Source organism: Aedes albopictus, chromosome 1 (genome assembly GCF_035046485.1).
Source record: "Aedes albopictus strain Foshan chromosome 1, AalbF5, whole genome shotgun sequence".
NCBI lineage: Eukaryota > Metazoa > Arthropoda > Insecta > Diptera > Culicidae > Aedes > Aedes albopictus.
In genome coordinates this window covers 126,399,636-126,416,665 of record NC_085136.1, presented here as the reverse complement: position 1 = coordinate 126,416,665, position 17,030 = coordinate 126,399,636, and positions in this window count along the sequence as shown.

Here is a 17,030-nt window from a genome sequence, read left to right as displayed (position 1 = left end):
TCTCCAAATGACATTTCTGGAGGAACAGATTGCGCATTTTTTCTGCCTTTGAAGTGACGCCAGAAGGAGGATGGGTCGGTTTTGACTTCCTCTTGGATACGAAAAACATACTCACGGAAAGAAGCCGATACACAATCATCGTACTCAGCTTCGAGCCTTCGTAGAACGCATCTGTTCTCTTCGGTACGGCATCGTTGAAAACGGCGGCGGGCTTTACGGAGAACGTTACGTCGGTGTCGAAGATCAGCATTCCACCAGGGATGTTTATCCAAACGACGAGGATGTATTCGGCGTAGAGGAGTGTGCCTTCCAATCGACCTGAACACAGTGTCGTAGAAGGTGGTGACCATATCATTAACACTGGCGCCTCGAAACAGCTCGTCCCAGTCCAACAGTCGTAACTCATCGATAACAGCATCGTAGTCGCATCGGTTGAAGTCAAAGTTGAAGTCAGCAGTAGTCCTGTCGAAATTGTTCGTTGCAGTTCCTGTGGTCAAGCGTAAAACTAGCGGCTTATGGTGACGGTCAGTGGGTAACATAGCAGAAGGTACTTCGAACAATTCTACTTCGCTGCTGTTGTTAACGAAGGCCAAGTCTAGAAGCCTTCCGTTGGAGTTACGCACATCACAAATCTGTTGGAGTCCGCTAGCGATCATATTCTCTGTAAACACAAGCTCCTGCTCTGAGGAGGCGTTTGTCGGCAAGTACGAACCCACGTCATCGTCATACGACCAGAGAAGACGAGGCAAGTTATAGTCGCCAACAATTATTACAGAGTCTGTGCCGGTTGCTTTGAGTATAATACTAGCTGATGGCACGGTAAAGGCGGGGTAATTCACGCAATGCAGATCCCATTGAGATCACTAGCCTCTGCCCAGCAACTCCTATCCATACCTCCGCGAGGTACCGGCCGAAAACTACGAGCAACCTTAGGGAAGATCGGGTAATCAACCCCGGTGGGAACTTTGGCCGTACTGTCAACCTATATGGGGGGCCGGGGGTTTGCTTCTGCAAATCTGAGCGTCTGTTCTCCAGGAGAAGCGGCTCACAACAGCATTTGATCCCCATGCTAGTGTCGGCTGATCAATGTCCGAGTACTAGGAAAGAACTCTAAGCTCAACTGTGCACTATGATCCTCCAGCAAATAGGAAGTTGGTGTCAGGCCTTACGAAAAAACCGTAAAAAAACATAGTAACCTATTGTAACGGAAAAATCAGCAACAGAATAAAACGAACCAAGACCAACGGCAGTCACCCCAGCGAACAGGACTTGCATTTGGAAACTCGGTACGTAGAACTACGGATCTCTCAACTTCATTGGGAGCACCCGTATACTCGCCCATCTACTGAAGGACCACATGTTCGGCATCGTAGCGCTGCAGGAGGTGTGTTGGACAGGATCCATGGTAATAATACTATCTACCAGAGTTGTGGAAACACACGTAAGCTGGGAACAGCTTTTAGCGCGACTGAAGCAACCCGATGCCGCCTCAGCCTACGCGCGGAATCTCGAGGCAACGTTGCCAGACGAGAGCTAGATCGATGTGGCCCCTCTATAGGACTGCTGGAGAACAGTAAAATCAGCCATCAACGACACAGCTGAGAGCACCATCGGGTACGTAGAAAGGAGTCGGTGAAACGAATGGTTCGACAAGGAATGCAGAGTGATTTTGGAGAAGAACGCAGCACGGGCGGTAATGGAACACGGCAGAACGTGGAACGTTACAAACAGAAGCCAAACCGTCTCTTTCGGGAGAACCGTTTCTTTCGGCGGGAAAGCGTCACCTGAAAGGGGCGGAGTGCGTTGAAATGGAACTACTGTGCCGTTCCCATTTAACACGGAAGTTCTACGAGAAGCTCAACACATGCCGCAACGGCTTCGTGCCGTGAGCCGGAATATGCAGGGATAAGGATGGAGGCCTCTTGACGGACGGACGTGAGGTGATCGATAGGTGGAAGCAGCACTTGGATGAGCACTTGAATGGCGTGAGGACGTAGGCACAGGAAAACAAGACAACGGGGAGAACGAATACACCAATGCAGCAGAGGACTGAAATGAGCCAGCTCCCACGCTGAGGGAAAGTAAGGATGCAATTCACCAGCTCAAAATCAACAAAGCAGCTGGTATAGTAGTATCACAGGGGCATAGAAGAGTTGGCCTCCTGTCTGCGTGGGTTGATAGTATCTGGTAAACCTGACAGCTACCGGAGGAGTCAAAGGAAGGGGTAATCTGTCCCATTCACAAGAAAGGCAACAATTTCACTGTTTTGAATGCCACCTACAAAGTGATAACTCAGAACATCTTACGGTTCTGTCACCTAAAACAAATAAGTTCGTGGGAAGTTACCCAGTAAACCACGTATCGTATAAGGATGTGCATACTACATCACATATTCATTCATCAGAAATCAAAATCATATAAAATGCCAGATCTTGCTGAAAAATTGTTAAAACTTGTTGTATATGAATCATTTTTGAGATTCGTTTACGACTACATAAACCATGAGTAAAACAAGTTGTAAATAACGCAACTCAGACTCGCTCCAATTTATACTGACCGATAGATCATATACCGTGTCAGAATAGCGTCGAACGTAATCGCAAAGACTTAGTGCACAAAAGTCACTATTAACAATCAGCACTTCGTATAGCCCATGAAAACACTATTTTAAAGCACAAAAGATAAAATTATTAATAAAATTCGATCCACACTTGCCGACTTCGTGCAAATTGTCGGGTAAATTTAAAAGTCCATCGGCTACTCATAGATTTCACTTCACTTGCACACATTCTGAAAGCACACTGAACCTTCCCCATTCACCCAATGCATCAATTCTCCGTATCAATTCCACTACCTTAGTATGGCTGGAACAAAATTTTATTTGATCACTCTTTTTGGGTATTTATTGCTAACAGCTCCAAATCGACGGTGAGGGTAAGCATCTGGGCGCGGTGCGGGATGCTTCGGGTTGATACTTACCGATGTTTGCCTTGATGATCGATTCCAAATCTGCATCGCGCTCACCTGTTGGTTTTCCCGGTGGGGATGCTGCTGATGAACAAATTACTGCACAGCTGAATTATTTTATCACCGAATTTCCGCGGATTTGACCAATATTTTTGCGCGACGACGACGGCGGATGGCGACGACCCGCACGCAACGCGAATGTTTTGATGTAAACAAAACAGTGCTTTATATATCGCAACTCAAATTCGCTACAAGTTGTATAAATTGACAGATCAAAATTTGGTATGGTGGAAATATGTCAGCAGAGTTGCAGACAGCATCGCAATGACTTTGGCAAAATTTTCACCCAATCAACCCATCAGCATTAATTGAAAACCAACAAGGCAGCAGCACGGATTTCAAAGCTTAAGTTTATCTTGGTTCAAATTCACCCTCTTTTCAGAAAGAGTTGGCTGGTACAGTGGTAGAGTGTCGAACTTAGAATCTCGAGGTCGTATGTTCGACTCTTGATGTCAGATTATTTTTATTTATTTTTTTTTCGATCGATACGGGATGTCGTAGTGCTTTCCATGAGAAGTCATTTTTATTGTAATTTACGACATCGTATTATTGGTCAGATGAAGTTGAGCAAAGTCGTCAGAAGTATGTATATGGCCTCCACTTTGGTACGTATATAGCAGTTTTCTGCATTTTATGCGGTTGAATTGGTTTTTATATGGAGATGTATAGCGAAAATTATACAGACCAAAATGTTTACTGGGTACAAAGCTGGTCTCATCGGCGACCGGTCGACAACGGACCAGATCTCCACTGCACGGCAAATACTCCAAAAACTGTCGTGAATACGAGGTCCTTATGTATCACCTGTTCATCGATTTCAAGGCTGGATACGACACACTGTCCTATGAAAAATCGTGGATAAAACAGCTTTCCTAGGAAGCTAAGTAGACTGATGAACGGTGTGTAAAGCTTCGTAAGGGTTTCGAGTCAATTATTCAGTTCATTCGGATCTCGTCGAGGACTGCAACAAGGTGACGAATTTACATGCCCACTATTAATTTTCTCGTGCAATAGCTGACGCTCATCCCGCTGACGTAGTGAACGCTTCGTACGGCTGTCTAGGTCATAATGATCTCAATGCATGACAAGGGTTAAAATCCAAACAAAAATCTCTCTACATAAACGCTAAACATTCTGAAAAAATGAGGGAACATTCAAGGGGAACATTGCACTGGATCGAAGAAGTTTGATTTCTTTCTTACGCTCGGCACTAGAATAATAGCTATGCCCACTAGTATGGGACACGCTTGTATGGAAAAAATAAATCCTCGCTCCAGTCGACTTTTTAGCTCGCATTTGGGTCCCATATGAACTGTACAAAATTTCAGCGCAATCGGTGGAACTATAATTTAGCGCAAGCGATTCAAAGTTTTCATAGGATTTACTATGGGAAAAGTTACACTTTCAATCAAAAAATCCCAGAGGTCGCCCTTTGTCTCCTTTATTCAAATCGATCAACGTATCTTGTAGAAAAATCATTTGTGAAACTTTCCTTCGAAAACCGCAAAACGATTGGATGCTTGTGGAAAAAGTTATTGATTTATTACCGATTAGTGATCCAACGAGCGGCTTTTTGTTTTGTTTTATCAGCAGCACTGCTGCTGCCGTTGTTGCATGGGGTGGCGGGAGGCATCACCACCCCCAGAAACAGCAGCAGCCAAGGCAGCAGTTACAGTGCTGCTGATAAAACAAAACAAAAAGCCGTTCGTTGGATCACTAATTGGTAATAAATCAATAACTTTTTCCACAAGCATCCAATCGTTTTGCGGTTTTCGAAGGAAAGTTTCACAAATGATTTTTCTACAAGAAACGTTGATCGATTTGAATTGAGGAGACAAAGGGTGACCTCTGGGATTTTTTGATTGAAAGTGTAACTATTCTTATAGTAAATCCTATGAAAACTTTGAACCGCTTGCGCTAAATTATAGTTTCACCGATTGCGCTGAAATTTTGCACAGTTCATATGGGACCTAAATGGAATCAAAAAAGTTGACTGGAGCGAGAATTTGATGTTTGTCCCATACTAATGTCCACTGTAGTCATCAGATACGTACTTCAAAGTCAGCTGTAAAGTTCAGGATACCTATGCGTAAATTGCCGTTAATTGTAAACTATGTTCGTATGAATTTACAAGCTGCTTTAAACAACTAGCAATAACTCCAGATCTATCCAGAGGTGGAAGGATAATAATGCATTTGATTATGCAAAAGCGAACAATTATGGAACATGTTGCTATTACAGTTTCGCTTTGTATTGTGTGTGCTTTAGAACTCACTTTCGTTGTATGGATATATACCCTCACCATGTTAACATTGCCATGCAAAACAGATAATGTCTTAGCCGTAAGCTACCGGCAAATAGGATGTTTGAGCAACAGTAACGTTATCACAATTGATTATTATTATTACTACATACCGGAGCAACAAACAGTACCAGTAGACCAATACCCGACACACCGAGCGGTTTATTTGCTCTTATATGAGATCCGCAAGCGGGCTCCCACTTAGTATCGATTGACTTGGGATGTTTGTATACAAACTAGTGCCCATATACCGATGGATATCACAGCGTAGCAAAAAATAACTTTTGGTCTGTCTCAAAAGCAAACTTATGAGTCTCTGACAGATTTTGTACCGCTGAATCCGAATCCGGGCTGAGATTTGCTCCAGCTATCTAAACTTTGAATAATATCTCAATTAATAGGGCAAAATTTGCGATTTTGGACTTTTTTGACTGCAAGCCATTAAGCATGGAAATATTTTTTTAAGCAACCAATTTACCGGTCAATCAATATCTGAATTAACGACTCATACAAAATATTTCGTTTTATCAAATCGAATTTGATAGTTTTAAGCGATTTATGTTAGGTACGATACTTCCCATACAAGTCACCCTCCAAAAGTTGCATGCAAGTTTACTTACTTACATAAAATGCTTAAATCTACCAAATTTGATATGGCACAACGAAATATTTTGCTTGAGTCGTTAATTTAGATGATAATTGACCAGTTAACCCTTTGATTACTTAAAAAATAATGACTTGCAGACTCAGGTGGGCTCTTGGGACAAAAAAATGTTGCGCTGTATATTCAGTGAGTTGGCGGTACCTACAGCCACAACGGAAAAGGTTAGGGTATTCAGCAATACCATGCTGAGAGTGACGGGTTCAATTCCTACCACCAGCTTATTTTCGTAATGTTTTTTTTGCTTTCCTTGACACGAAGTATCTTCGTGCCAGTGATACGAATGCAAGAATTGGGAATTGGCAAATAAGTTGATAAGTATGGAAGTGCAGAACACTGAACCGAAAAGCAGCGTTTCAGTCTCATTCCACGTTACTTCCCTAACCCTAGATGTTGAGCTCCTCACTCCATCTTCCTGATGATGAACGAGCTTACTTTCCAGTTAAACTGTCATTACCCTAATGCATTACTGGCCTAACGACCTTTGCCTGTGTAGTAATCCGGGTCATCCCGTAGCTTGCGTTGCTCATCTCGTGCATAATTCAACCATGCCCAGGCCAAAGTAAAAATTAGAACGCACCACATCCGGCCGTCCAGCAACGCAGTAATCCCAGTTGAGAAGGTTTCGAAGCGCACCTAGCCAGGGGATGAAAATATTACGAATTTAAAACCTAATTTTGATAATGTCTTGCTGGGAAGGTTGCGCTACTGTGTGATCCACAATGCTGCCTGAAACCCTTTCACGGGGAGCTTTGACCGACACAGACGACGGTGCGATGCGATGGTGCCGATGTGCCTTACAGTAAATAAAGTCGCCCCACCCCTGCGATCGGTAATGTTCTCAAACTACCTGCCCTTTTTGCTCCGCACGTTAAGGCTGACCTTTCGTTCGTTCGGTCGGGGCTTTGGCGGAGAACAAAACCGTGAAAAATTGCCGCCGTCGGGTGCGGCCGTTGTTGTTGGCCTACGGGAGCAAGCAACCACCTTCCCAAGTCCCAGGTCGGTCACCGTAAACTAATTTCGGTCCGTGAGGAAAAAGTCTGAAAGGCACACAGCAGTAAGTCTAATGCCACCACTAGGTCACAGGTAGGAAGATGGATGGGGTGCCATTAATCAGTCTCACAAAGTGGGAATGTAAATTTCATCGGGCACATGTAGCTAAGGGGATTGCTATTGGTGAAGATTGATCAATATTTGACTGAATTTTTGGTGGAATGAAATTACGGTCAGATGCATGTTTGACTCTACATGTATGTGTTGTTTGAGTTACGGGATTTGTGCTATAGGTACAAGGTCACCATGATAACAATCATATGTATTTGGATTACTTGCATCATCATCATCATATTTTTTGGAAACAATGCGTAAAATCAAATGCAAAGCAGCATTTTTATTCTTGTTATAAAGACTGGAGTAGCAAAAAGTATCCAAAATAATGTGGTATGTCCAATACAAGGGTGGCACTATGACTCAAGAGCCCCTAATAACTGTGGAAGTGCTTATGGTGGCAAGTTAGTATGATTAGAGTGAGTTAATTATAGAGAATCGGTTTTTCTGCTGGGTTTGTGGAATGAGGCCAAGCGAGTTTCCTGGGGGTTAATAAGGTTCCAGGAGATTTCAGAGGTGTTTTGGGGGGCTTCAGTGAAGTTCAAAAGGGAGTTGGGTGGCTTCCAGGAGTTCTAGATGCACTTAACAGGCATTCCAGAGGGATATCAGTGGGCTTCATGGTGGTTTGAGATTCGTTTTTGAGGGATAAAAGTCTTTTCACACACAGGCGTTTCAAGAGGTTTGGAAAGGGATGCAGAGAGCTCCAGAGCCGTCCCTGAAATCTCCTGAATCGCTAAAACTTGGTTGGAACCCCCTAAATCTCCTGGAACTCTCCTAAACAAATATCCCCCGTGGGAGCGGACCTAGTGTGATGGTTAAAGCGCATGCCTTTCACGCCGAGGACCTGGGATCGAATCCCACTCCCGATAAACTCACAAAATGTAAGTTCTTCCTTCGGAAGGGAAGCAAAGCGTGGGTCCCGAGATGAACTAGCCAATGGCTAAAAATCTCGTTAATACATATAAAAAAAATATATATATATCCCCCGTCTCCACCGAATCTCCCAACACAACCTTTCAGCACGCGCGTTTATTTAATCCTTAACGACGAGCGAGATTTCTTGGTGGTGTTGTACTTTGTTCAACAACGCGCGTCCTGAAGGGTTAAATACCCCCGAGGCCTCCAACAACTCCTCTGAGGCCCCTATAAACGTCCCGGAGATCCTATGGGACAAACCGGAGCAATCCCAAGATCCCCCAGAAATGCACCTAAGAGCCTCTGGAGTTCTCCTAAAACCCCCCACTGCCCTTTGGAATCTCCGGAGAACTCCTAAAAAGCCCTGAGAACCCAAGAACTCTATTGAAACCATCTTTTTTCCTTCCAAAACATGTGAAGACAACTGACACATGAACAGGGAGGTGCAGATAATGAGGCCTTAAGAAGCGTCTTCTACAAAAAAAAAGTAAAAGCCAGGACTACTCATTCTTCGACCCACTAAACAACATTCCTATGGTCACCAAACCCCTCGTCTCTGCGAAATCACCAAGAAGACATTACTTCAAAGAGGAGCTAGTGCATATCGCACCTTCAAAGTTGATGATTCGCTGTGGGGAGTCCACCAAGGTAGCTGAGTGGTCCTTACCACTTCCTTTGGGTCGACACCGTACCTGCTTCCAACTGCACAGCAAGTATCATAAACTGATACCGCATGCACAGCCATTTGAACTTCCCGTAAGTAACGCTCAATCAGTCAGCACACATAAGGACGTGCCGAAATAGGGCTTCCACCTGTCCCGACCTTCAGAAGGTCGGCTCTTGATGCACGTTCTCCTCCGTTTGGGAAGTTTGTGCCCCGACTTTGCTGAAAATCCCTTTCCAACCGCGGACTAGGATTCAGGCGTATTGAGGGGTTTCGGAGTGTCTCAAAGCTTGTAGGAAACCTTGAACAGAAACAACCCACCCTCTCTCATCGCTCCCCTCTGAGCACGCCCTAAGTCCCCTTGAAGTCCACTCCTTACTCCTTGCTCCACTCACTACTTATTTTCCGTAAACCAACCTTATCCCAAAAACTCCAACTGCTCTGAACACAATCGTAACGTTACCTAAATGGAGGGGCCTAAATAGATTTAACCTAAATGGGTTCTCCGAATGACCTGAGAATAATGGTCAAAATGCGTGTAATGAAGAATGGCCTTCACCGCCACATCGCCTGCACAGCCTGCTCCTGTATCTTGGTGTAGGCCGTAAAGCGCGTGTATTTAGTAGAACCGAAGCTCTCTTGAGTGATCCTATCCTAGTAGTCGATATCCAAGACTGCTGAAATATGCAGGAAATCCTGCATAGGAACCGCCCGCACCACAAACTAGAGTTCAAGTGTTTTCTTGGTCGCGGAGAGTCAATCACACATACCAACCCTGAGGCAGTGAAGAAGAAGGTGTCATTGATGACGGATAGGGGGCTGTCCCATTTTTATTTTTTTGCTTTTATGTTTGAGATTTTAATCGCTAAATCGAGTAAAACGACATAAACTATCACAGTTTGCAAAAAGACATCATCAAAATAAGTTTTATACTTTCTATCAGACTTTGCTTGGGTACCAAGGCCTAACGCATCACCTATTCTTTGGACTGTAGTATACCCCACTGTGTACACTACTTTAGATGTACAATAAATGTACAATAGAAAGTGGGTGACAACTCAGCATACACTCGGCGAAGTAAACTATCGAAATTTATCGAAATATCTTATGAAATTTTGCCATAATTGTAAAGTATGGATGCCATAAGAATACCTAGTGAAAATTGACCATTTTTATTATAACATAATTACATAAGATAAACTTATGAAGAGGGTAGAAAAATCACAAAATGATGCAGACTGGATTCGATCTATGAACATCGAGATCACTGAGCTCGTGCCCAACCCACACGGCTATCGACGCTTGAGAGTATCGTGTTTTTAAGTAGGGTCTTGTACCATTTGGGCAGGTGTACCTATTTTGGGCCCTTTCCGCTATAACTAAGTCAATTTCAAACCGATTGATTTGAAATTTTGTATAGAGTTGGATACTGTACGTGCCTAACAATACAAAATTTCAAATCAATCCGTTTGAAATTGACTTAGTTATAACGGAAAGTGCCCAATATAGGCACACCTGCCCAAATGGTACAAGACCCTATATAAAAGCAAAACTCTGAGTCGATTCTGCGTCATAAAGGGTCCTACTGGAATTCATTTAAATCGTTATGAATTATTTAAAGGCCATTTCATAAGTTAGACCTTTTGATAATCATAGGTTTATTTGGCTGGGGGTACATAATGTATATTACCGAAAGAAATATATTTCAGTTTTGTTCTCACTGTTAACCGAGTCAAGCGTGTCTACAGATGCCTGCCGAATCCGAAAACCTTTGCATATTACATGGACCTCTGTTTGTTATAAATTCAAACATTTAATCCAATCAGCAACATCGTTCATATTATCTCAGTGTAAAAAGAGTACATTTTTGATTCACCGAACAGCCATTCTTACAGGCAACCTTGCATGTTCTATAAACTCGCTAATTTTGAAGCATTCGATTAAAATTCGTCAAACCCATTGCTTTCGCAAAACAAATGATAGAATTTCATAGGAACCTTGTTTGCACTCCCCCACGACTAAACATAAGTAGATTCGCAATCCCCTCAAAAACAAACCATTCCCACGAAGATTGAAGATTAATCTTGATACGCCGCAGCTAAATCTGATAACCAAACCAGACAGACGCGCAAAAACGCTGCTCTCATTCCATCACTTCAGTTTTTGACTACCGAAACGCGGCCACTGCTATCACCCTCGAAAAAACCGTCGACTGATTTTTCTTCTGTTCAGCTCTGCGGCCGTCGTCCTCATCGTCGTCGTCGTCGTCGTTGTTGTCCAGAAGATAATTAACATGGTAATTGATTTTAATATTAAAACGTGCACATTTAAGGATTTGCACGAGAAAAGCACTGACCCGTCGCATCGTCGTCACCTAATCCGATGGACGCACATTTAGGGTATAGAGAGAGGTAGATGTGGTTGCGCGGTGTTATCTTTTGCGTTGGGAAGTTTTGATCATGGTTCAGCGAACAAGAGAATAAAGATGCACGGCCATAGAGCTAGAGGGGAAGTTGTTATCGAGATCGTTAGTGATAATGCTTTAGAAATTAGCCAACTTGTGGAAAGAGCTTTGGTTAGAATGGCACTTTTATGCACTCGGCACGACGGCATCGCATTGCTTCGATAGGAGTTCGGTCGTTTCGATGCTTGGGAAGTGAATGTGATTCGATTAAAACTTCTCCAGTGTTCTGCAAACGCGCGGGTATTGAGAATGCTGGTCCATTGCTGGAATTGAGCAATGAACAAATGAGATTCTGGAAAAGTACCAATAAACTAGTGGTAAAACAAGTGTTTATGTACGTTTTAATGTGTTTTAGACTTCCGATTATTACACTTTCAAAATTGGGGATTCAGCGAGTTGGGTGGAAGCTAGGGATTTTTTCCTACGCGAAAACCATTCCCTCATCCTTGTTGATTACCACCTTTTGCTCTTCTTCCGAGAAGTGCCCGAGTTTTTGGTTTCCAAACAGCTCAAGCAGAGGGTGCCTAAGATTTTGCGTGAATTCCACATTGGGCTCTGTTAGATCTCCATAATTTCACATATCTCCAAGCAAGTCCATACAAGTGACCTGATACCGCATCCAAAGTACCTCAGCTCATAGACCCGGAGTACCGATCGCCTGATGGATGCGAGTAAAATCTTAATTATAGTATAGCGCACTGGCAAGTCAAACGACAACGGACTACGCAATAAGTATTGGATGGCGACGATGGGCTGACATTCTTGCTATCCCTGAGTCAAGAAGGGTGACACCAACTTGAAACGGCGAGTGCGCTAATGGTACGTCTGCCTCCGTCTCCGTTCCAGTCAAACCTTGGCAGGCTTCCGGAGACGTTTGTTTATCATCCAACAAGCTGATTAATACTAAGTTCGGATGTAACATTCCCTACTTACGTTGATCTAGCTCTGGACACGAACTCCATGAAGGAATATGTTCAATTTTCGCTTGGCCGGAGATCACGAAATCGACTTGGTTCAACGGATGGTCATAGCGGTGCGGAGGGCGGACCCAATAGAATGGAGACTAAGTATGACATCGCATTTGAAGAGAATGCAGATGCGTTCCGTAGAAGGGGAATGATTATTTTTGACCAGTGACACCGCTGTGAAAACGGGTAATACACTGAAATCTCTCTTTATGCACCTTTTTTATGCCCTGCATAGAAAAGGGAGAGCTACTCAGAATCAATATTGTGTATAAGAAAATGTAATGACGGTAACAATGGCATCGGCCGTCCTCAAGCCGCCTAGAGGAGAGCAAAGGGAGGTTACAGGGGCATTTCAGGGAGTCACAATGGGACCAGGAGGTCTCAGAGGCGTTTCAAGCGATCCCAGGGAGTTTCAGAGGGATACTTTGAGGCGAGGCCGTGCGCAGAGGGGTGTTTAAGATGCTTTCAGAGGCATTCAAGAGGATTCGATAGAGTTTTAGGGGCACTTCAGGAGGTCTCAGGGGTTCCAAGGGAGCGTCTCAGGGGCGTTTCAGGAGCATTTCGAAGGTGCTTCAGAGGGGGTAACAAATGATTCAAGGGCAATTCAAGCGAGTCTCAGGGGGCACCATGAGGTCTCAGGGCCTTTTCAAGGGGGTCTCAGAGGCGTTTCAGGGAGTAACAGGGGATCCCAAGAGATCTCAGAGTCGTTTCAAATGGTCCCAAGTGCCCCCCCCCCTCTGAAATGCCTCTGAGACGAACTTGAGACCGCTTTGAATGTCGCTGAGACCTCATGATACTCCCTGAAACCCCCAGGGACCTCCTTGAAACCTCCCTGAGATCTCTTGGTACCCCATGACACCCCCTGGCACCCTGTTAAAACGTCCCTGAGATCTCCTGGTATCCCCCAAAACCCATTGGGCTCCCATTTAAACGTTTCTGAGATCTCTTGATACCCCGGAAACCCCCCACCCTCAAGCAACACACATGGTCACAAAACAGTCACGATAGTGTAGGTAATGGTTGCACAGAAGTCACTGTTTTTGTGCAACCCTTACATGCGCTGCGGTGACTGTAACCATGTGTGTGGGTTGGGGCTCTTGGTAATCCCTGTAACTCCCTGAGATCCCCTGAAATGCCTCTTAAACGACTCTGAGACCCCCTTGGAACGCCCCTGAGATCTCCTCGTATGCCCCTGAAACCCATAGAGTCCACCTTTAAACGCCCTTGAGATGTCTTGGTACCCCCTGCAACTTCCTGAAACTCCTTGAAACACCCCTGACAGGACTCTGAGATGCTCCTTTGAAACCCCTGAGAACCCTTTGTCACGCCCCTGCTATCTCCTGGAACCCTCTGAAACGCCCGTGCAGCTTCCTTTTGATATCTATCTTGTATATCTATATATATAAAAATGAAATTCTGTCTGTCTGTCTGACCCCTTATGCATTCGGAAACTACTGAACCGATCGGTGTGAAATTTTGTATGTGAATATTTTTGGGACCGGGAAGGTTCCTAGCTTAGTGTGAGACCTCTCCGGTCTCTGGAACGGGGGGTTCCCATACAGCTTCACTGGGGACGTCCCTATAGAGCTGTATATCAAAAAAACACAGTAGGCAGGCAGTACGACGTTTGCCGGGACAGCTAGTCTCCTATAAACGTTCCCTGGCCGCCGATGGCGTGGTTACCGTCATTACCACGTAATTCTGTCGAAACGCCCTTAAAAGCCTCCTGAAATCCCCTAACAAGCCTTTGAAGGCCATCTAAATCCTTTTTTTTTGCTCTCTGGGAACTTCCTGGAAACCCCCTTGTCCCCATCACAAAAAAGGAAGACCTGCTCTCACAAACTAATTTTCCACATTAATGCACTTACCTAAAATATGCACAAAATTCCCTTTTTTCTGATTTTTTTTATTATGCTAATTTTTTTATGCACCCCCAGCCATGTCATAAAAAATGCGAGCCTCAAGGAAATCAGCGATAGCTAGCGTTCATAAATCAGCAAGTGCTCATATCAAACTCGACAAGCAGTACTGCTCAAGAGTTGTGCTTAGTCGAGGCGGGGCGAGCTCTACGAGCTTGTCAAACACAAACACAATGTCCACCTGATGATCTAGCGACTGGTGACGAGCCATTTCAGTTGAGGAACACGAATAGAAGGCTCTCAGAATGAGAGGCGAAACAGGCGAGAAGTCTCTGGTGGAAGTCACGGAACGAGCCCGGTTCAACATTTGGAGACGCCGAAGAGCCACCGAAGTACTCGCACGGAGAAAAGGGGCAGTGACACGCATGGTGACTAGGCAGTTCCGAAGAAACAGAAGAACGAACAGGAGTATGCTGACAGCAATCGCATAGAGGATGGATGGCGCACTATGGATAGCCATCAGGCTGAAGAAGTGACAGGAAAATGAAAGATAAAAGGTGAAACAGAAGAACAGAGAAAATCGTCGGAGAGGATGCATTGATCATCGTGACGAACGACAAGACGACGTATTTACACTGCGCCACTTCTCAGGAGAGTGAGAGACGTCCCGGTGCTGAATGAGATGGGCGTTAACGTGCTGAAGTCCAGACGCACACAAAATGGAAGGACATTCTGTTCAAGCTTAAAAAGGGATCCTTCGGTTAAGAGCTCAAAGTACAGGCAGCTAATTACGAAATCCTTGGGCAGCGAAGCCACCGTGAGAACTCTTTCGCAGGAGGCAGTGGTCGAGGTCAAAGATCTGGGCGACTGAGGAAGAGCTGAGGGACGCATTGACTGTCCCAATAAGCAAATCGTATGGGGGCACTCAGACGGCGGCAATCAGACTGCCAGTAGGTGCTTCCAACAAGCTGATGGAAATCGAAAAGGTCAAAGTTAGATGGTTGATGTACTCGCTGCAACAGGCTTCCAGGAGTTTGGTTAGTGCGATGATGCGATCATTACAGAGCCATATTGAGTTCCTGCCAAGAATTGAGTGGCGGATGTAGCAGGAATGACAGCAATACAAGTTGTGGGGGAGACTCCCCATTCAGGCACTCATACGAAGGATTCGTGATCGCCAAAATTGACGGTGCCTTTGCATCTAGCTACTAGATTGACAGCTCCATCTAATCTAAGATGAACAGAGGATCAATTCAACCGGATGATGCTAGATGATCTTACGGTCATGCTGATAGGACGTAGGCCAGAAGACATCGGTGATGATGCCACGGCCATTGAGTGGGGTAGTTGGCAAACAAATGCAAGGGATGCTTTGGCGCAGCAAAGACACAAAGAAGGTCGTGAGTCCCTCATCGATATGACGATCACTAACGCCCATCGTTGATGAAAAGCATAAACGGGAGAGCTCCCACGACGTTACGGAGAGCTACGACTCATGAACAGTAGTGGAAGACAAAGGACTTCGACAAGGAGACTTTTATCGAGTCACTACGGCCACCATGCACGAATTATAATTATGTACCTCAGGCATCTTGTAATGCAGACCTGCAGCCGTTGAATGTTCCCCAAGCAACACACATGGTTACAAAATAGTGACGGCAGCGTATGTAAGGGCTGCGCGCGCAGTAAGTTACATTGACGTTTTGTGACCATGTGTGTTGCTTGGGTCTCCACTGATACATACCAAGTTTCACTAGCGTACAGCAGCACAGATTTCACGTTTGAGTTAAAAATTCAGATTTTAATGCGTCGACTTAACTGATTGTTTTTCTATACATTTCCGGTCGCAAAGGTAACCCTCGCCTTCTTGATCCGTGCACCTATTTCGATCTTGGTGCCACCATCAGCCACCATTAGGCTTCCAAGGTATTGGAAGCTTTCAATATTCTCCACTGTATGCCCATCTACCGTGAAATGCAACGATTTAGTCTAGTTGACGTTGTTTTTGAGATCTACTGCCGAGGCGCGATCGGCAAGATCGTCGAGCTTTCTCTGCATATCAGAGCGCCGTTGAGCTAAAAGAGCAACGTCATCAGCCAGTTCGAAGTCTTTTAGGTGCTCCATGGTAATGAGCTGTCACAGCAACCCACGATTTGGTTAGCACCTACCAAAATCTCGTCGATTACGATAAAGAGCGGTGATTGGATACATCCTTGCCTCACTCCAGCTACGACCCGGATAGGATCAGACAAGATGCCGTTGTGCAGTACTCTGCACGAAAATGCCCTGTACTGTGCTTCAATGACGCTGATGATTTTCTCAGGGACACCCTGAGGGCTCCCCTCATGTTTTCGTGATTGAGACGGTCGAAAGCTTTTCGTAATCACTGAACACCAGGTAGAGAGATTCTTGTAATTCATTGATTTGCTCCAAGATGATGCGGAGCGTGACAAAATGGTCCACACAGAATCGTCTGGCACGGAATCCTGCTTGTTCCGCCAGAGTGTTGCATTAATTTTCTCATGTATCAATTTGCAGAACGATATACAGTAACATGATGCTCCGCAAATTATCGCATACAGTCGGGTCACCCTTTATGGGTACCTTTCCCGATCAGAAAGGCATAACAAAAATGTAACAGAATTATATCAGCGGTTGATAGAAATATCAACGTTTGTTATATTTAGACATATTTGACAAAAATGATTTGAAAACCTGATTTAATTATATCAGAATCATAACAAGGTCAGTTATAAAACAAAAAAAAAATATTTTGATCGTCTTTATATGAACATTATAACAAACTCAGTTATAATTTTAAAAATGCAGTTTATGTGAAATGAATATTTTACAGGTGGTGTTTGGTACGCAATTACGCCGCTGTGTGGTGCTACTGCGCTTGTGAAATACAGGATTTTTGACAAGTTCGAATCATGATCCAGACCTTTAAGAAAATTCAGGTTATTCATTAAATTTATTTATTGACATACTTGTATTTGGTCGGCGTTAAGTCAGAGAGGACCATGTGTCTTTAACCGTATTTCTAGAAAAACGACTTTAAAG